Source organism: Macaca mulatta, chromosome X (genome assembly GCF_049350105.2).
Source record: "Macaca mulatta isolate MMU2019108-1 chromosome X, T2T-MMU8v2.0, whole genome shotgun sequence".
NCBI lineage: Eukaryota > Metazoa > Chordata > Mammalia > Primates > Cercopithecidae > Macaca > Macaca mulatta.
The window spans coordinates 120162109-120183176 of NC_133426.1; the positions used below are offsets into that span (position 1 = coordinate 120162109).

A 21068-nucleotide genomic window follows, 5' to 3' on the forward strand; every position below is an offset into this window, starting at 1 on the left:
AGTGAGAGAGGGGAGGGTGGTGTCAGGCTCTTTTCAGCAACCAACTCTGGGAGGGAGAGGTGGCTCTCATAGGAATTAATAGAGTGAGAACTCACTCATTACTGTGAGGACAGTACCAAGACATTCGTGAGGGATCTATCCCCATGACCCAAACACCTTCCTTTAGGTCCCTCTTCCACTAATGGGGATATAATTTCAACATGAGATTTGGAGGGGAAAAATATCCAAACTATGTCAGTCACCAAGTCCTGTTTCTTCTCCTAACTTAATACAGTTCCTTCTTCTTTAACTACTGCTACTATCTTGGTTCAGTCCTGCATCATTCCTAGGTTATGATTACATTATTCACTAAATGTTTACTGAGTGCCTACCATGTGCCAAGTACTGTTCTAAGTGCTGGTGATACAATAATGAGCAAAACAGAACAATCCCTATTCCCATGAAACTTACTTTCTACTGGCAGGTCAATAAACAAATGAATAAATAATATAATTAATTTCAAACAATGACAAGTGTTATTTTTAAAAAAGATAAGAGAACCAGGGTCAAGTGTGCATGTGTGTTGTGTGTTTTAAACAGGGAAGACCAGGAATGGCCTTTATAAAGAAATGTTATTTGAATAGAAATCTGAGTGATGAGAGGTCAGCCAAATAAATGGAGGAAGAACATTCTAGAAAAAAATAGCGTATGTAGCTTAGAGAGAGAAATGAGCTTAATGACTTCATAAATAGCAAAAAGATCACCATGACAGAAGCTTAATTGTGAATAATGGAAGGAGATGAAGTAAGAAAGGAGATCAGATCATGTAGGTCCTTTAAGGTTATGTTATTGAGATTAGATTTCTAGTAAAGATTTAATGGAAATACAAATGAAGGAAGGATTCGGATTTACATTTTAGCTTCTGTGTAGAAAATAGACTATAAATGAGCAGATATAGACATGAGATCAAGTAAAAAAATTAATAAAGTATGTGAGAGATTTTTAGAATGATAGCTACTGAAATGGTAAGAAGTGGTTAGATATCAGATATATCTCAGAGTTAGAGCTAATAGGACTTGCTAATGTAAGAGATAAGAAAAAGAAAGGAGACAAGGATGTTTCTTAAAAACTGACCTTTCTTTTTCTGGTTTTGGCCTCCTTTAAATCCATTCTCTAAAATAGTACCACTGTTATTTTTCTAAAAGAATATTTTGATAATGACACTTTCTACCGCAGTTGTTATCAACCGGAGTTAATTTTGCCCTTCAGGACAAGTTTGGCAATGTCTGAAGAGATCTTTGGTTGTTGCAACTTGTGGGGAGAGGGCTTTCTACTGGCATCTAGTGGGTAGAGGCTAGGAATGCTTCTAAACATTCTACAAAGCACAGAACAGCTACCACAAAAAGAAATTATTTGGCCTCAAATGTCTATAGCAAAAAAGTTGAAAAATCCTGTTCAACTTAATTTAAATGTCACCTTCTCTGGGAAACCTTTTCCAGTTTAACAATATAGCAATAATAGTTAACATTAGCTAAGACTTGTTATCCCTCTAGTTTTAAGAGGCATGCATGCATTTGTGAATTGGGAATTATCCTCATTTCACAGATAAGGAAACTGAGGCTAAAGTGATGAATAATTTGCCTAAAGATATAATGTTAGAGAAGTAACAAAGCTGAGATTTGACCCCAGATGTATTTGACTAAAGGGTTCTTAATAACTATACAATACTGCCATTCCACTCTGAAGGTTGAAGTAGAGGTGCTCCTCCATGGTAAATGGTTTAATTTTAGAGCTAATTACATTGTCTTTTTTTTTTTAATTTATTTATTATTATTATACTTTAAGTTGTAGGGTACATGTGCATAACGTGCAGGTTTGTTACATATGTATACTTGTGCCATGTTGGTGTGCTGCACCCATCAACTCGTCATTTACATCAGGTATAACTCCCAATGCGATCCCTCCCCCCTCCCCCCTCCCCATGATAGGCCCCGGTGTGTGATGTTCCCCTTCCCGAGTCCAAGTGATCTCATTGTTCAGTTCCCACCTATGAGTGAGAACATGCGGTGCTTGGTTTTCTGTTCTTTAACTGTTTATTTGGCTGTCCCTGCACTAAACAGTGAGCTCCTTGAAGGCAGTCAATGTGCCCTTTGTCTATGTATCTATAGCATCTAAAGAAGTGTCTGGCACACTATAAACCCTTAGTAAATGTTTACTGAATGAATGCTTACATTGTAGAGATGTGTGCACAGGTTACTATTTCTCCAGAGTAGCTATTTGGACTTCATTAGATTCACAAATTTATTTAACAAGTTTTACAGATAGGGATTAGTCTCTAAGGGAGATAGCAAAGGGCAAAATTTACATTTGTAGTCATTGTATTGAGATTTTGTTGGTGGTAGAGTGGTGGGAGTTGAGGATGAGATGAGCAATTATGTATTTTATAAGCTTTAAAGTGTGATTTCAGAATGCTGATAGCTCCTTTTTGATAGAGAAATTTAGAAGCATTCTATATCCTGACTAATTCTCTAAAAAAGATCTGAGTTTCTGTCTCTAGCCCAACACTCACTTAATAAGAAAATATATGAAGGGGCAAATAAGATTAATTCAGTTCATGTTTTCAGAAGAATGCTGGTGACCTTGCAAAGATAGACACAGATTTAGAAAAACAGATATTGTTGGTAGAAAACTACCATACTAACTACAAATACACAAAAATAATTTTCTGGATTTATTTTAAAACTAAAATTGTTGAATATCACATAGCCATGCTGATGTAATAAGCCTATTTTGCTAATCTTTGCCTAACTCTGCTCTGGCATGTCCAAGAGATTCTTGATTTTAAGAAAAAAAAAAAAAAAAAAAAGGCGTAAGGCTAGTTTAACTCTCTTCCTGGGTCACTCTCTGGATCCAGAGCCTGGTACAGGTTGCAGCCTGGCTTGGCTACCTACCCAATTTTGAGAATTTAGATGATCAGGTCTTGTTAAATAATGCTGTGGATCCACACAGTAAATAATCAGTATTCTTTCTACCTAATAGAATCCTTCTGAATAACTAGTAATAATTAATGATAACTAGGGATTTATTAGGTAAGACAGCAGTGCTGACAGAGGAGGAGGGCAGATCTAGGACACTTAGAAGTATGTTACCAAGTGGCAGGCAATTATCATCACAATCATAGAGTTACAAAATTCCAGTCAATAAAGAAGAAGATAAAGCTAATGTTGGGTAGATCAAAAAAAAAAAAAAAAAGAAGAAGTTGGCAGAGAACAAGGTTTTAAGATTCAGTGCACACAGGAAGACATTGTTCCTAGGGTAATTGGCAAAAAATGAAAATGGGGACCTAGGAATTGGAGGAAAAGACATGGGTTTTAGAATAAGTCAAGAGAACCGGTGTTGAAACTGGTTAAGAGTGTTACCAATAGCTAGATTGATTTGATCTTGAATTCTTGAAAAATAATGGTCTAAAACACCTTCTATTCATCTGGACCAGGAATAGGATTGGTTTGAAAACCTCAGAAAGAAAGGGTTTAATTTTCCAGAGCTATAAAATGTAAGGGAATTCAGTGAAAGAAAGCTCACCATATCATTTTATATCCCCCTCCCTGGGGTTGAAAAACAGGGTGGATGACTTTTCCCTTTTTTCCATTGGATGACTCACTTTGGGGGTGGAGAGAAACAAGAAGGTCTGGTGGCCTCCAGGCAGAAAGACTTTCCTTAGCCCAGCGCTCTGTCTTCTGGTTGATGTCACTTAATGCATTTTTTTCTCTATGTGGAGATTCAGAGTTTTGTTCATTACACAAATACCACTATGCTTTTCTTCTCTAAGATAACTTCTGATATGTCAAGCTCATCACATGTCTTCATTGAATGATGGTTGGTATTTCTGAGGTTGTCTTTCTCTACATATAGGTACCAATATCCTATATTTATTGACTGAGTCTACAGGATGCTGGTCAGCATCACTAGCCTCCCTTCCTGGAACACCATTTGTGGCTATCTTCCAGCACCTTTCCAGGACAGCCAGTAGAAATGCTATCATTAACCCTCTCATGGCAACTAGGAAATCATGCATTTTTTTTTTTCAGGGTATGACTCATTTCAATTCACTCAGTACTCCTTGACTTGGCCCAGACAATTAAATCTTAAGTCAAAGTAGAAGGTAGATCTATTGAACAACCCCTAGACTCCCATACCCTCAAAAGTAGGTTTCCTGTCATGTGAGAGGGTGGAGTACATTATTACATCTTTGTAAATATCATATCAAATTATTTTGGGGATTTGATAACAGCCCCCAAAATATCTCTACCAAGACATACGACTTAGGAGGCTGGGCGCGATGGCTCATGCCTATAATCCCAGCACTTTGGTAGACCAAGCTATCTAAGGTAGCTGGCTGAGGTAGGATAATCACTTGAACGGAGGAGGCGGAGGTTGCAGTGAGCCGAGATCACGTCACTGCACTCCAGCCTGGGTGACAGAGTGAGACTCCCTCTTAAAAAAAAAAAAAAAAAAAAAAAAAAAAAAAAAAAAAAGACATGTCACTTAGGTATCTCTGAAAAATATTTCTGACTTACAGGAATAAGTCACTTTAAAACATCAGATATTTATTAAAGTGACTTTGATTTAGTGACGTAGCTCCAATAATTAGTCAGAAGAGTTTCCCACATACAATAGCCACAGCTTTGTATAGTGATCACTGATACTAAGAACGGCAACTTTGAGGCCCTTTATAAGTTTCAGTCTTAAATAAAATATTAATAAGCATGCTAAGTCACAGAAGGAGATTCAGTGAGTTCAACATGTGTATGGAATTCTCTTGATTAGAGAGATACAAAATGTTGTTAGGATGGTAGAAGAAGGAGCAATTATTCCCAATGGAAATTAGAGTTGGGGCAGTTGTGAAGACTTTATGGAAGAGATGATAAGTGAGTTAGGCTTTAAAGAGTGAGTTATATTTTCATGGGTGGAGGAAGCAGAAAGAACATTTGAGATTGAAGAACCAGCATGAGTAAAGTTACTGGAGGAGTACAATTTCATGGTGAATAATTTGATTTGGCTAGAGTATAAAAATGCATGAAGGGAAATAGTATTTAAAGGTAGACAGATTGGGGGCATATATATATACAAAGGGAAAACTTATTCTTGGCTCTCTGAAGGTTTGCTGAAAAATCAACTGACAAAAGGCAGATTAGTAGGAGAAAAGGCATATACATTCATTTGATCATAGTTCTTTGTGACAGAGGAGACTTCAGAAGGAAGACCCAAGATACAGGGAAGATTGTCTATTTTTATGCTTAGGTTCAACAAAGTATGAACACCCAAGTAGAAATATGCTTGGACAAAAAGGTCATGATCTAATGCTAATAGGTTGAGTGGGGAGACCCGCCAAGTCCTCTTGTCTAGATTCTTCTAGGCCTCTCTGAGCACACATGCCTTCCTTCGGGATGTGGGGCAGGACCCTCTCTGGAATGAAGCTCTTACGGTCAAACAAGGTAGGTCAGACCATTTCTTTATGGCCAGGTTTTACACAGAAAGGTGGAGGTGGAAACAAAAAAAGCAACATTTTATGGTTGGCTTTGGGGAAAAACAGCTCTGGTTTCTATGACCTACCTTGGGGAAGAGGGATTCTAGTTCATATCTCTAGCCTTGCGGGAGAATGGGACTGAGACAGGAGGGCAGGAGAAAGTCAGAGAGAAACTTGCTTCTGGGGCCTTCATTTTGGTGTATCATTTTCTGAGCCCCAATAGCCAGATCACAGAAAGCCTGCAATGCCCATGGAAAAGCACAAAACTATGCCCAGAATGATTCAGATTTTTTAAAAATTGAAATTGCCTTGATTTTCTATTACTGAGCACATCTTGCTCTGAAGTACCCATACCAGCTGATAATGGACTTGTCAGTTAAAGGTAATCCACACTCTTCTAATTTATACAACAATCTATTTTAAGTAAATATCCAGTCAATTCTAGGTGAAATCTGCCTGTCAGAGTATATTTGCCTTTTCAAAGGGTATTCTTTCTTCTCTCCCTTCTCAGGATGATATCTGAATGGATAGGCAAGTGTATATCTCCTTGTAGCATGGGAAAAGCCTCAGTTCCACATGCTGTCCTCTGGGTCTTCTTTGGTCTCTGCCAAAATGTTCCTAATCTTGATTGGTCACTAGTAAGCCTTTGGTGGTGTCTGCTGAAGTATTACTTGCCAATGCCACAATTTATGAAGTCTCTATATTATATAGCCTCCTCATCCAGACCCCAAGCCTCTAGCTCTTTCAGAAGTTCTGCCACCCTTCTCTAAGGTGTGCGGAGATTTCTGGATTTCTTGTATATTATGTTACTGGCTGTGGGAAACTTCCAGCATTTTCCTTTTTCTAATTATGCTGTGTCTCCACTTCTTCTCTACTGGGACCGTCTATGTGGATGCAATGTGGTCTCCTTCCAGCATTCCAAATGCGAACCATTCTGATTTTATCTTCCTCCAAAGCCAATTTGGGATGTCTCACATGCCTTTATCCTTCCTGTGGCTGGTCCTGGGCATGAGTACACCATGCATTTTCTCAGAAAATCAGACAACAGCTTAACCTTAGTCTCATAACCTATGAGTAACTCTATTATCTGCTTCTTATTCAAATTTTTATTTCCCCTTCAGTCCCAGGAAAGCTGTTTTTTGTCCTCTCTGTTTTATGACTTGTGGCAAAACATGAAATTCATAATTCTATGCTTTGCTCTTAATATTTAAAGATAAACATTTGGAATTCAGAAACACACAGAGGCACACACACATACACATATACACATAACTCTTTTTCAGAAAAACTTGACTTCCCACTGGATTTTTCACTGTGGACTTCAAACATACAAACAAAACGATTTAACCTAAACATCAATGGCCCTATTGTTCCATGCCATATCTGCTCAACCCATAAAGTTATGACACCTACTGATTCAAGAAGTGAAAAAAATAAACTAGTAGGCCGGGCGCGGTGGCTCAAGCCTGTAATCCCAGCACTTTGGGAGGCCGAGGCGGGTGGATCACGAGGTCAGGAGATCGAGACTATCCTGGCTAACATGGTGAAACCCCGTCTCTACTAAAAATACAAAAAAACTAGCCGGGCGTGGTGGCGGGCGCCTGTAGTCTCAGCTACTTGGGAGGCTGAGGCGGGAGAATGGCGTGAACCCGGGAGGCGGAGCTTGCAGTGAGCCGAGATCACGCCACTGCACTCCAGCCTGGGAGACACAGCGAGACTCCGTCTCAAAAAAAAAAAAGAAAAAGAAAAAAAAAGAAAAAAATAAACTAGTAATAGCAGAAGTTGAAATAATTTGATGTCATATATCTAAAAATATTATTATTATTATTATTATTTTACCAAAGTGCAAGGACCCAAAGGTATCTCTGGGGAGAGAGTTCAAGGTGGCTTGGAGGCAATATCAGGAGAATGTTGTAACAGTCCGGATGAGAGATGCCAATGCAGACATGAAAAGGAAGTGATGGAGTTGAAAAAACTTCAGATATAGAATCACTAGGATCCGGTGACTAATTGAAATGGAGTGTGTGAGAGAGAAATTAAACATTAATGGGGTTTTTACTAGAAAGAGTGTTACAGATGGCAACTTTGCACCTCTATTAACACAACTCTTCACCTCGAGCAAGAACTTCAAAATAGATACGAGTTATTTTAGTGGTAGAACTAATAAGACTTGATGGCTGAGAAAGGAGTTGAAGTTGATTCTGAGGCTATTTTACTTGAATAACTAGGTTAATGCTATTGCTATTATCTGAGTTAGGAAATAGTTGAGAAGCAGGTGAAAGAGTGGAGAAAAAAGATGCTGGATTGGACATACGGTTTTTTTAGCTAGTGGAAACACCATGTTGGAAAAAGAAGCAATCACTTGAAAATTTACGTTGTGGAATTTGGTAGTAAGCTTGAGGCTAGAAATACATACTTGGGAGTCATCAATATTAGGGTTATATTGAATTGATAGAAGTAGATAATGTAATGAAAGAGAATGTGAGCAAAGCAGAACAGAGAACCAAGCAATAACAGAAGTTTGAAAGATGCTTAAATTTAAGGAATGCATGACATGCAAAAAGATCCACCTGTATTAGTCCATTCTCAAACTGCTATAAAGAACTACCTGAGACTGGGTGATTTATGAAGAAAAGAAGTTTAATTGACTCACAGTTCCACAGGGTTAACAGGAAGTATGACTGGGAGGTCTCAGGAAACTTACAATCATGGCAGAAGGCGAAGGAAAAGCAAAGACCCTCTTCACATGGTTGCAGGAGAGAGAGAGAGTGAGGAGGTAAGTGCCACACACTTTTAAGCCATCAGATCTCATGAGAACTCATTCACTATCATGAGAACAACATGGGGAAAATCTGCCCCCATGATCCAATCACTTCCCACCCAGCCCCTCCTCCAATTTGACATAAGATTTGGGTAGGGACACAAAACCAAACCATATTACCATCTAAGGAGTCTGAGAAAAAGAAAATCAAAACGGATGGAAATCAGAAGATAAGAGTGCCAAAAGCCTAAATAGGAGAGAGATACAAAGAGAATCCACAGAAGGCTATTAATAATTGCTATCAATGATCTTTGAGAGAGTTGTTTTATTGTAGTGATGTCAAGATATCAGTGGAAGTTCTGAAGGGTAGCTAGTGAGAAAGAGATACTCTGGAAAGAAGAGATAGGCAGAGGCTGCAGTGAGCCGACATCGTGTCACTGCACTCCAGCCTGGCATCAGAGCGAGACTCCGTCTCAAAAAAAAGAAAAAAAAAAATAGAGATACTGTTTTTTTTTTTTTCAGACGAGCACAAAAGTTTAGGATCAGGAAGATATGAAGAAATTTTCAACCATGAAAGAGTCATAACATCTCAAGCCTTAGCTATAATAATACACTTTTAAAGTTTTCTAGATAATCAAAGAGTTGAGGTTTTCATTTCATTATTGTAAAAGGGGACATATATGACATGGAGTACTCGATATCTCTATTTAGGAAATTTATAGATACATTCTTGTTGGGAAATGCAGTCACGTGCATGCAGTCTTTTGAGCTCTGCACAGTGGCATAAGCATGTGTCTTGGGCCTGGATCATTTCCTTGCAAAGAGATAAAGAGCCTTCACAGTTTGTGTTGGGCATATCTTTTTGTTTGGGAATATTTTTCCCTATTCTGGACTTGATTGGCACTTCTTTGCTCTGATTAAGCATGCACATCATATGGCAGCTGAACAACTCTACTGCTGTATCTGTTCCCAGTTGGGAGGCAATGGGGTCCTTCACCTGTAGCACAGGAAGAACCCATTCAAACCCTCTCGCTGCATTGGCTGTGGGGTGAGTTCTCCTGGTCATGGGGGACCCAAACTCTCTATTGAGGTTGATCTTGCTCTGTCTCTTCTCTATGTGAATCTCCTGGTCATGGGGGACCCAAACTCTCTATTGAAGTTGATCTTGCTCTGTCTCTTCTCTATGTGAATATAGTGTTATTCCATCTGGTGCCTGAGTGAGCTGTATCTTTCTTGGCAACCCTAATACCTGCAAATTATTCAGTGAGTTGATATCCTCAAACTGCTGCTCCTGGTAGTAGACAACAAATGTTAATTGCTCAACAACTTCAGCCTGGCCAGTCTTTTAAAAATAAAGCAAAAGACCAGGCTTTTGCTCTATATGACACTGATGCCCTGAGAGCCAGACTCATTTGGGAGCCTTGCTGCAGTTTGCTAGGTCCAGGTTCTCAATCGAAATTGCATTTTCCAAAATCAATTTCTTTTATGGCTTACTTCAGTGATATGTGACATCTCCGAAATAATAAAAATGAATCTTTCCTTTTGAAAAGGATAATGTTTGGCTTGCACCAAACCTTAGGGTGTAAGGTACTGAAGTGCAATGATGAAGTTCTAAATCACATTGATTGAGCTTTACTTATGGTGAAAAATTATTTTTGTAGTCACTGAGTGATTGTATGTGTGGTGAGAGGAGGGCAAAGAGAGGGTGAGGAAGTACTACTATAATCAATAGTTACGTGTACCAAAAAAAATTTTCTAGACTTTCTGGATTTTGTTTGATAAAACTACAAATAGCTATCACTTCTAGACTGCTCACGACATGCTATAAACTGGGCTATATAGATTTGCATATTGTCTTAGTCCATTCAGGCTGCTATAACAAAATACCATAAATTGGTTGGCTTACAAACTATCAAACATTTATTTCTCACAGTTTTGGAGGCTGGGAAGTCCAAGAGCAAGGAGCTAGCCAGTTTGTCTGCTGAGGGCCTGTTTTCTGGTCCATAGATGACACTTTATCACTATGTCTTCACATGGTGGAAGAAGCTAGCTTTTCTCTTTACATATGTGTCCCCTTTACAATAATGAACTGAAAACTTCAAATATTTGATTATCTAGAAAGCTTTAAAAGTGTATCAATGTCCTTATAAAAGAGATCTGGGATCCCTTCCATTCATGAGGACTCCACCCTCATTACCTAATAACTTCCCAAACACCCCACTTCATAATACCAACAACTTAGAGGTTAGAATTTCAACATATAAATTTTGGGAAAACACAAACATTCAGACCATAGCATGTATATTAACTCATTGATTCCTCAAATAACACTGTAGGATAAGTATTATCCTTCTGAGATTTGCAGTGGTTAGGTAATTTACTTAAGGCCATAGGCTGGTAAAGGGTAATCAAATTTTGAATACAAATCTATGTGGCTTTGAAGTTTATGCTCTTAATCAATATTGTATCTCATTTTTTCTAAAACCTTGTTAATCATCCTGATCACCTGGAGAGTCTTAGAAATAAAGATTCCCACATAAACCAAGTTTCAGAACAAGTGTTGTATACTAAGCAGGGAAGAAAGATGAATCACATACAACAACAGCACTAGACCACTACCACCCCCAACCACCCCACTCTACCATAAAATAGCAACACCAAATAAATAAATTAATACAATTCTGTGGGTAAGGATGGAAGTAAAGTGAAAAGTACAGTGATAACATTCTTGGACCTTGTGTTTTTAGTTGAATCCTAGCCAGGTTTCCATTGTAAAAGATTCCCTCTTCTACCCTATGTTGTTAGGAAAATAAAAGGTAATCCTTCTGCTACATACACATGTACTTCAGGAGCAAGCTCAAAAACAATTAGACAACAATGACCAATATTTTAATTAGGTTTAGACGTCCTAGTCAATAAGATATAAGAAAGGATTTGAACGTGTCTATGTGAAGACAGACTTTGGATGGTATTAGAGTGGTTAGTGTAATATGGCTTCCACAAATTCCTATAGCTTCAGCAAGTTAGTCTTATTCATTCTCTTAGGATAATATTTTTTCTTCTTGCTAAATTCTCCTTGAAATTATTCTATGAAATATATACTACAATTTTCTATTCAAAAGTTAGTAATACTATCCTACCTCTGTTGAAAACCGATATTCATTCTAGGCCAGTGCACTGCAAGCTGCCATCCCTTTTTGTCCTCAGTGTTTTCTGAAAACTATTCTACTTAGAAATCTTTCCTCTAAACTGTGGTTCCTCAAAAGATGTCTTTTCTGCATGGAACAATTTTAGCCATTACTAAATTGAAATTGCAGAAAATGAGAGTTAAAACCTTGGTTTGGTTTTTTTGTGGCTAGAGATAAAGGTCAATAGGACTTGACAAGGCACCTGTCAGTGGACTAATTTCTTCTCATTCTTTCAAGGATCTGGATTATCACAAGCATTTTTTTGTTTGATGAATCATCTAGAAACTGTTACAATGTCACCTAACACTTTTTAAGAAAGTCTTTATTAAAAGTTTTTCTCACCCATAGAGAAACATAGCATGTCTCAGTCTATAATAGATAAGAGAAGGAAGTATTTTTAGACAAGATACTTAGAAAAACATTTTTTGTTGTCCCTAATATTATACCATAGAGTCATTCATTCAATATGTATTTATTGAATTACTACTATGTACCTAACACTGTAGTAGGGAGACTAGAGGTAAGGCTTTTAAATTACCCAACACCTACTTGCAATCCTTGCCATATTCTGCAATGGCATTTCCATTTTGTTGCTTTTGGAATTATTTTACCTGAGCCCGTATTCGCCAATAATTCTGAGAGTCTGTTTTCACCTTGGATCAAGCCTGAACCCAATTGCAGAGTACCTGGCAGGGAGAGTAAAGAATAAGCTTAAACCTGGCCTTTATGCAGGCCATAGTTGGCATAGACTTCCAAAGATGGAAGGTGACTATGAGGAATCTTGCTGCCATACAAGATAAGAGAGAAGAAAGGACATCAGGACTTCGCTTAATCTGTTTCCAAGGAAAATGCTGCATTTTTGTGCTGCTATACATACCTTCACAATTTTCTGTATCTCTTTCCTGAAAAATAAGAGGATTTATGTTTTGAGATTTTTAAATATATTTTTTATTTTTTATTGTGTATGTATATATTTATGGGGTACATGAGATGTTTTGATACAGGCATGCAATGTCAAATAATCACATCATGAAGTATGGGGTATTCATCCCCTTGAACATTTATTCTTTGAGTTACAACAATCCAATTATACTCTTCGAATTATTTTAAACTGTACAATGGAGCTATTATTGACTACAGTTACACTGTTGTGTTATCAAATAGTAGGTGTCATTCATTCTTTCTGTTTTTTCTGTACCCATTAACCATCCCCATCTCCCTCACCCCAGTCCCCTACTAACCTTCCCAGCCTCTGGTAACCATCCTTCTACTCTCTATATCCATAAATTACATGGTTTTGATTCTTAGATCACACAGATAAGTGGAAACATGCCATGTTTGTCTTTCTGTGCAGGACTTATTTCACTCATCATAATGATCTCCAGTTCCATCCATTTTGTTGCAAATGACAGGATCTCATTATGTTTTATGGCTAAATAATACTTCATTGTGTATATATACCACATTTTCTTTTTCCATTCTTCTGTTGATGGACACTTAGGTCACTTCCAAACCTTAGCAATTTTAACCAATACTCCAACAAATGTAAGAGTGCAGACATCTTCTCAATATACTGATTTCCTTTCTTTTGAGTATATACCCAGTAGTGAGATTGCTGGATCATATGGTAGCTCAACTTTTAGTTTTTTAAGGAACCTCCAAACTGTTCTCCATAGTTGTTGTACTAATTTACATTCCTACCAACAGTGTATGCAGGTTCTCTTTTTTCCACATCCTCACCAGCACTTGTTATTGCCTGTTTTTTGGATATAGGGCATTTAAACTGAGGTGAGATAGTATCTTATTGTTTTCATTTGCATTTCTGTGATGATCAATAATGTTGAACATCTTCTCATATGGCTGTTTGTCATTTGTATGTCTTCTTTTGAGAAATGTCTATTCAAATCTTTTGCCCATTTTTAAAATTGGATTATTAGATTTTTTTTCCTTTAGAGTTTTTTTGAGCTCCTTATATATTCTGATTATTAATCCCTTGTCAGACTGGTAGTTAGCAAATATTTTCTCCCATTCTGTGGGTTGTCTCTTCACTTTGTTGATTGTATCATATGCTGTGCACAAGCTTTTGAACTTGATGTGATCCCATTTTTCCAACTTCACTTGGGTTACCTGTACTTATAGAGTATTGCTCAAGAATTTTTTACCCAGACCAATATCCTAGAGTTTTTCCCCAATGTTTTCTTGTAGTATTTTCATAATTTGAAGTCTTAGATTTAAGTAATTAATCACTTTGATTTGATTTTTCTATATGGCAAGAGATAGGGATCTAGTTTCATTTTTCCACATATGAATATCCAGTTTTCCCAGCACAATTTATTGAAGAGATTGTCTCTTTCCCAGTGTATGTTTTTGGCACCTTTTCCAAAAATGAGTTCACTGTAGGGGTGGATTTATTTCTGAGTTCTCTATTCTGTTCCATTGTTCTGTGTGTCTGTTTTTATGGCAATACCATAGTGTTTTGGTTATGATAGCTCTGCAGTATAATTTGAGGTCAGGTAATATGATTCCTCCAGTTTTTTTCTTTTTGCTAGGGGTAGCTTTGGCTGTTCTGGGCCTTTTGTGGTTCCATATACATTTTAAGATTAAAAAAAATTCTGCAAAGAATGTTATTGGTTTTGCATTGAATTTATAGATTGCTTGGATACTTTAGCAATATTGATTTTTCTTTTTTTTTTTTTTTTTTGAGATGGAGTCTCGCTCTGTCGCCCAGGCTGGAGTGCAGTGGCCGGATCTCAGCTCACTGCAAGCTCCGCCGCCCGGGTTCACGCCATTCTCCTGCCTCAGCCTCCCGAGTAGCTGGGACTACAGGCGCCCACCACATCTCCCGGCTAGTTTTTTGTATTTTTTAGTAGAGACGGGGTTTCACCGTGTTAGCCAGGATGGTCTCGATCTCCTGACCTCGTGATCCACCCGTCTCGGCCTCCCAAAGTGCTGGGATTACCAGCTTGAGCCACCGCGCCCGGCCTTCAATATTGATTTTTCTAATCCATGAACATGTAATATTTTTTCGTCTTTTGGTGTCCTCTTCAATTTCTCTCATCAGTATTTCATAGTTTTCATTATAGAGATTTTTCACATCTTTGGTTAATTCCTAGGTATTTAATTTTATGTGACTATTTTAAATGGAATTACTTTTTAAATATCTTCTTCACATTGTTCACTGTTGGCATATAAAAATGTGACTGATTTTTTATGTTGATTTATATCCTCCAACTTTACTGAATTTATTAGTTCTAATAGTTTTCTTATGCAGTGTTTAGGTTTTCCCAATATAAGATCATATTATGTGCAAACAAGTATAATTTGACCTCTTTCTTTTCAATTTGGATACCCTTTATATGTTTCTCTTGTCTGATTGTTCTAGCTAGAATGTCCAGTACTATGTGGAATGACAGTGGTGAAGATGGGCATCCTTGTCATGTTTCAGATCTTAGAAGAAAGGCTTTCAGGTTTTCCCCATGCAGTATGATACTAGTGGTGGGTCTATCATAAATGGCTTGTATTGTATTGAGGTATGTTTTTCCTATCCCCAGTTTTTTGAGGGTGAAATTACATTTTGACAGAACAGTGTTATATTGTTTCCGTACAAAATTGGAGATAAATATTATTTATTCATTTAATTTTTCATTTTGGGGAGCTAGATGCTTTGTTTGACAGCAATAGCCTTTTTGGGTTGAATTACGGTTCATTAGCAGATTATGTGTAAACTAAGTAAGAATAAATTGGGACATGTAAACCAGCATCTTAGCAGACACATTGTTTTATGTCTGCATGGATCACTGTGAACAACAACAAAGAAAAAACTAAAATTGAGGCAATGGTGGAAGAAAGACTCCCAAAGTAATAGCTGAATATGGATGGTGGTTAAAATCATGGGAGTTCGTGAGACTGTCTTTGTAAAATGTCTAGAGTAAAGGAGAAAAGCAGAGTGAGTCTAACGAAACACTGGAGGAAACTAACACTTTGTTGATGAACAGAGGAAAAGATTCGAAAGATATTTAAAAGGTGCAATCATGATAAGCATAAGAAGAAACAAAATATTGTGATGCTATGGATATCAAGGGATGCATTTCAAAACAGAGGCAAAATTGCATGCCTGTATCAAAATATGTCATGTATCCCATAAATATATACACCTACTGTGTATCCACAAAAACTAAAAAATTAAAATTAAAAAAGCAAAATGAATACCTACATCAAAAAGAAAAAAACACAAAATCGAGGAAAAAATTAACAGGACTAAAGGCTGTCGAGAAGTCAGTTAAAAGATGATTCAAAAGGACAATTTAGCTTGATCAATTGATAAATCTAAGGAAAAATGGTAGAAATATATGTCTTATTGAAATGGTATCAGCAGTCACAAAGAGGAGACAAAATGCGTTTAACAGGAGGAAAGAACATTTGTAAAATTAAGGATTAGAGTTGGTACAGGGTTTTGAAAATGGCAAATATTTGGAAAACTGTTGTGGGCTCTGGGAATAAAGCAATGAAGTCCCTAGCCTCTTGAAGCTGACGTTACTGTTTTGGGGGCAGGTGTGGAGGACAAGTTTTTTTTTTAATTGTCAGGCAGTAAATAGTTTTATAAAGAAAAATCAAGGTAAGGGGATAGGGGGAATGGAATACTATTTTCTAAGGAGTGGACATGGAATATTTTTCTAATAAAGTTGTATTTTAGCAAAAGTTTTGAAAGAGATGAGGGATAATCTGTGGAGGTGGTGGTTGGGGGTAGGGGAGGAAATCATTTCAGGCACAGATTAGAGCAAGATTTCTAAGAGATATATGTGCTTGTCATGTTTGAAGAAAAGAAAGGAATCAGTGTGGCTGAAGCAGAGTGCATGAGAGCAAAGAAGTAACTTGTGGTCAAATTGCAAAATGCTTTATCAACTACTCTGAATGAGGCACGAAGTCATTGGTGACGTTTGAACTAGAGGAGTCCTGTGATCTGGTTTGTTTTTTAAAGGATCATTTTGACTGATATGTAGAAAACAGATGACAAGAAAAAGGCTGGAATTCAGAAGATCTTATCCGAAGTACTTGAAGTCATTAATACAAGAAATAATGGTGGCTTGTAACACAATGGTACTAGTAAAGGCAATGAGATATAAGTGGATTTTGAATATATTTGAAGCAAGCATTGTTAGGATATGATTAACAATTTGATGTGGTATATGAGAGAGAGAGAAGTCAAGAATGACTACTAGAAATGTCAGTCTGAGCAATTAGGAAAATGGAATTGCCATCTATTGAGACCAGGCAGCATGTGATAAGAGCAGACTGACAAAAGGTGGGAATCAAATTCAGTTTGAGATAGGAAATATTGAGTTGGCAAATGAATATATACATCTTGATTTTGAGTCAAGATAATATGTATCTTGATATTTAGAGAGGTCAGGCTGGAAATACACATTTTAAGGTTATCAACCTACAAGGTTTATTTATAATAGTGGAATACGATGAGTCCTCTTGAGTAGTGATTTTGACTAGAAAAGAGAAGAATAGAAAAAAATTGAGCCTTAAAAATTGAAGTCTAGAAGGGGAAAAAATATCATCAAAGGAGAATAGGAAAGTATGGCCAACAAAGAAGGAGGGGTCTCAAGAGTGGATACCGAGAAAAGTGTTTTGAGAAGAGAGTGATAAACAAGGTAATGCTGCTAACTAGTCAAGTAAAATGAGGGTTCAGAACTGATCATTGAAATTGGAGACTTGGCTGTCACTGGAGTTGTTCAGGGACAAGTAAATTGGATTAGATGCAATGTACAGTACCTGCCTGCAATTGGAAACCACACAGTTGAATTCTTTTTCCTCCAGTATCCCTTAGTTACACGTGTGTAAGTGTGGAGAAGGCAAATTGTACTTTTTAAATTTCAACTTTCATTTTAGATATAGGAGATAAATGTGCAGGTTCGTTACATAGATATATTGCACCCAGGTAGTGAGCACAGTACCCCAATAGGTAGTTTTTCAACCCATGACTCATTCCCTCCCTCCCTCTTCTAGTAGGCTACAATGTGTATTGTTCCCATCTTTACATCTATGCATGCTCAAAGTTTAGGTTCCACTTGTAAATGAGCACATGTGGTAATTGGTTTTGTGTTCCTTCATTAGTTTGGTTAGGATTGTGGCCTCCAGCTCCATCCATGTTGCTGTAAAGGACATGATTTTATTATTTTTTATAGCTGCATAGTATTCCTTGGTATATATGTACCATATTTTCTTTATCCAATCTATCATTGCTGGGTACCTAGGTTTATTCCACATCTTTGCTATTTTGAATAGGGTGGCAGTGAACATAAAAGTGCATGTGTCTTTTTGGTATACTGATCTATTTTTCCTTTGGGCATATACCCAGAAATGGGATTGCTGGGTTGAATAGTAGCTCTGTTTTAAGTTCTTTGAGAAATCTCCAAACTGCTTTCCACCATGGCTGAACTAGTTTATGTTCTCACCAACAATGTTTAAGCATTCTCTTTTCTTGGCAGCCTTTTTTTTTTTTTTTTTTTTTTTTTGACTTTTTAAATAACAGTCATTCTGACTGGTGTGAGATGGTATTTCATTTTGGTTTATGTAGCCTTATTTCTGAGTTTTCTGTTCATACCATTGCTCTATGTGTCTGTTTTTGTACCAGTATCATGCTGTTTGGGTTACTATAGCCTTTTAGTGTAGTTTGAAGTCTGGTAGCATGATGGAGAAGGCGAATTTTAAGATTTGTCTGGCCGGGCGCGGTGGCTCAAGCCTGTAATCCCAGCACTTTGGGAGGCCGAGACGGGTGGATCACGAGGTCAGGAGATCGAGACCATCCTGGCTAACACGGTGAAACCCCATCTCTACTAAAAAATACAAAAAACTAGCCGGGCGAGGGGGCGGGCACCTGTAGTCCCAGCTACTCAGGAGGCTGAGGCAGGAGAATGGCGTAAACCCGGGAGGTGGAGCTTGCAGTGAGCTGAGATCCGGCCACTGCACCCCAGCCTGGGCGACAGAGCAAGACTCCGTCTCAAAAAAAAAAAAAAAAAAAAAAAAGATTTGTCTGGAATTCGTGGTTTTGTGGGGAAGAAGTATAACAAAGCAAGAGAATTGAGGAAGCTGATGAGATACTAATTTATTAATTAATTTAATGCAATTGACAAACATGGTCTAGTTTGTACAGGAGTGAGGTCAAGAATGTTAATAGATTTGCATAAAATAGAGAGTTAAGATGCTTGCGATATCAATAAATTCAAAGAGTAAGTCCTATGGGAATGGGATTGCTGGAAGAATAAGTAATTGTGGTTAGAAAGTGAGATAATGAAGTTAAAATAATTTCCAAAGGTGGAGTAGTTGAAAGTGAAGATAAAGTCTAGCAAATGGTAATGGATGTGGGTATCTAAACCAAAATATAGGTCAGGGTCTCCAGGATTGAAGAGTGGGAAATAAACTATATTGCTAAGATTTGAAATGAAACATCCCAAATGACTGTTACAATCACCCATAATTGTAACAACATTTGAGAAGCAAAGGATGATTATGCACTGAGTATCAAAGTCTCCAGTGAATGTCAGGGTTGTATCTGGGATCTTGGAAGTCTAATTGATCCTTACACAATGTCTAAAATAATTTTTCTCCTTTGTGCCCTATAACTTCAGAAAAGTTACATCATAATTTTGTATAATATCAATATGTGGCTATCATTATTTGAAAAGCGAGCTTTTTTCAATGCATAAACTCATATCTTTTAGGTCTTCAAAAGAACTGAAATACCTTTCTCAATAGTATATTCCATATTGCTTCTTCTTTCTTGTATTCTTCTGTTTTGGTGGAGTGTGTCCTTGATGATTTCCTGAGATACGATAAAAAGGAAGTCAATCTTTTAAGAACGTGCATGTTTGAAACAAATTTCATTCTACATTAATACTTGAATGATGTATTTTCTGGGAATAGAATTATGAACGGGGAATCATCTTCCACTTGTGATGGCATTGCTCCAAAATCTTTTAGTTCCCACTGTGGTAGTTGAGTAGTCCAGGGCAATTCTGACTTCTACTCCTTTGCATGTGACATTTATGGAAGTTTTTAAGATCCTACCTATATCCACAGTATGCTAAAATTCAGTGAAGATGTGTCCTGATCTGGGCTTTTTTTTTTTTTTCCCCCATTCTTTTAGTTGGAGAGTAGGGGAAGAGCTATATGGTAAGTCCTTTTAATCACCAACTGTGTCTTTCAGTTATGGGAAACACTTTTGGAGTAATTGTTTGATACTTTTCTTCTCTTCCTATTTTCTGTGTTTTCTTTCTTCAATTTGTCAGACTTCTTGGATTCATCTTGTATGTTTTCTACCATTTTACCTTTTTTTTTTTTCTTTTCGCTAAGGAGGGAGTGTAGTGGTTAGATAAGCATTTCCTCTGGAGCTAGAGGTCCTGGGTTCTAATGTGAGCTCCACCATTTACTAGGTTTTGACTTTGGACAAGTCACTTGTCTTCTCTGTTATTCAGTGTCCCTATATAGAAATTGAATAGTGTCTATCTTAAGGTTTGTTGCTAAGAGAAAATGAATTAATGCGTGCAGAGTGCTCAGAACAGTGCCTAACACATAAGAGCTATATATATTTTTTTATTATATTGTAATTATAGCTTTGATGTTCTACCTTCTGTACAAGTCCTCGACTTTGCTTTTAACTTCTTTTGATGATTTTTCTAGAAGTTTTGATATTATTTAATTTTCAAGATTTTTTCTTGAACAGCATGGTGACAGTAGTTAGTAATACTGTATTGTATACTTGAAATTTACTGAGAGAATAAATCTTTTTTTTTTTTTTTTTTTTTGCAAGAGGGATGACCAAGCCAGATTTATTGTTCTGGGTTAAACCTGTGGAGGCAGGACCTGGGAAGGGGCACGGGGACAGATGAAGTTGGTGACTGTATCTTCCTGGTCATTGCTGGGTTCTCAGCACCCTTGGCCCCCGCTGGAGTTCTAGGTGAAGCCCAGTGCTGGGGGACTGGATCCTCTTCCTGACAGTATAGAGTGTGGGATCACTTGTAAGATCCCATATGGAGGTAGGGGGTTGGGTGTTGGCCTGCGCTGGGGCCAGCGTCCTCAGGAAGGTGTCTGGTTGGAGGAGATGGCGGCAACCACCCCATTCTTCTTGACCGGGGCCTTCAGCAGTGCCAGTTTCTTGGGCAGGCTGCTGCTGGCTTTCATCACCACGTCATGTTTGATCTTCTTCCGGATCCCGACTTCTAGGTTCTTCTAGAGCTTTTGCTGCTGCACAAGGCGCGCCTTCTTGGGAGAGATAACACTACCGCCTTTTCTCGGGCCTGATTCTTTTCAGAGGCCGCCGCTGCCTTTGCTCTTTGAGGGCTTGTGCGCCTGGAACTGGCGCTGCCCCTGCGCCATGATCCGGCACGCCAAGAGAATAAATCTTAAATGTTCTCACCACATACACATACAAAGATATGTGAGGTGGTGAATGTGTTAATTGGTTTGATTGTAGCCATCATGAGACAATGTATACATATATAAAAATATCACATTATACATTGTAAATATTTATAATTTTTGTCAATTATACCTCAGTAAAGGTGGACAAAAAGAGACTTTTCTCTTTTTATATGGCAATCTATCA

At 37.6% G+C, this 21068-nt stretch overlaps 1 pseudogene; it reads right to left on the bottom strand.

Moving 5' to 3' along the window:
* Window positions 1–20493: 20493 nt before the first annotated feature.
* LOC707801 (leydig cell tumor 10 kDa protein homolog pseudogene) lies at window positions 20494–20851 on the bottom strand (annotated as a pseudogene).
* Window positions 20852–21068: the final 217 nt, after the last annotated feature.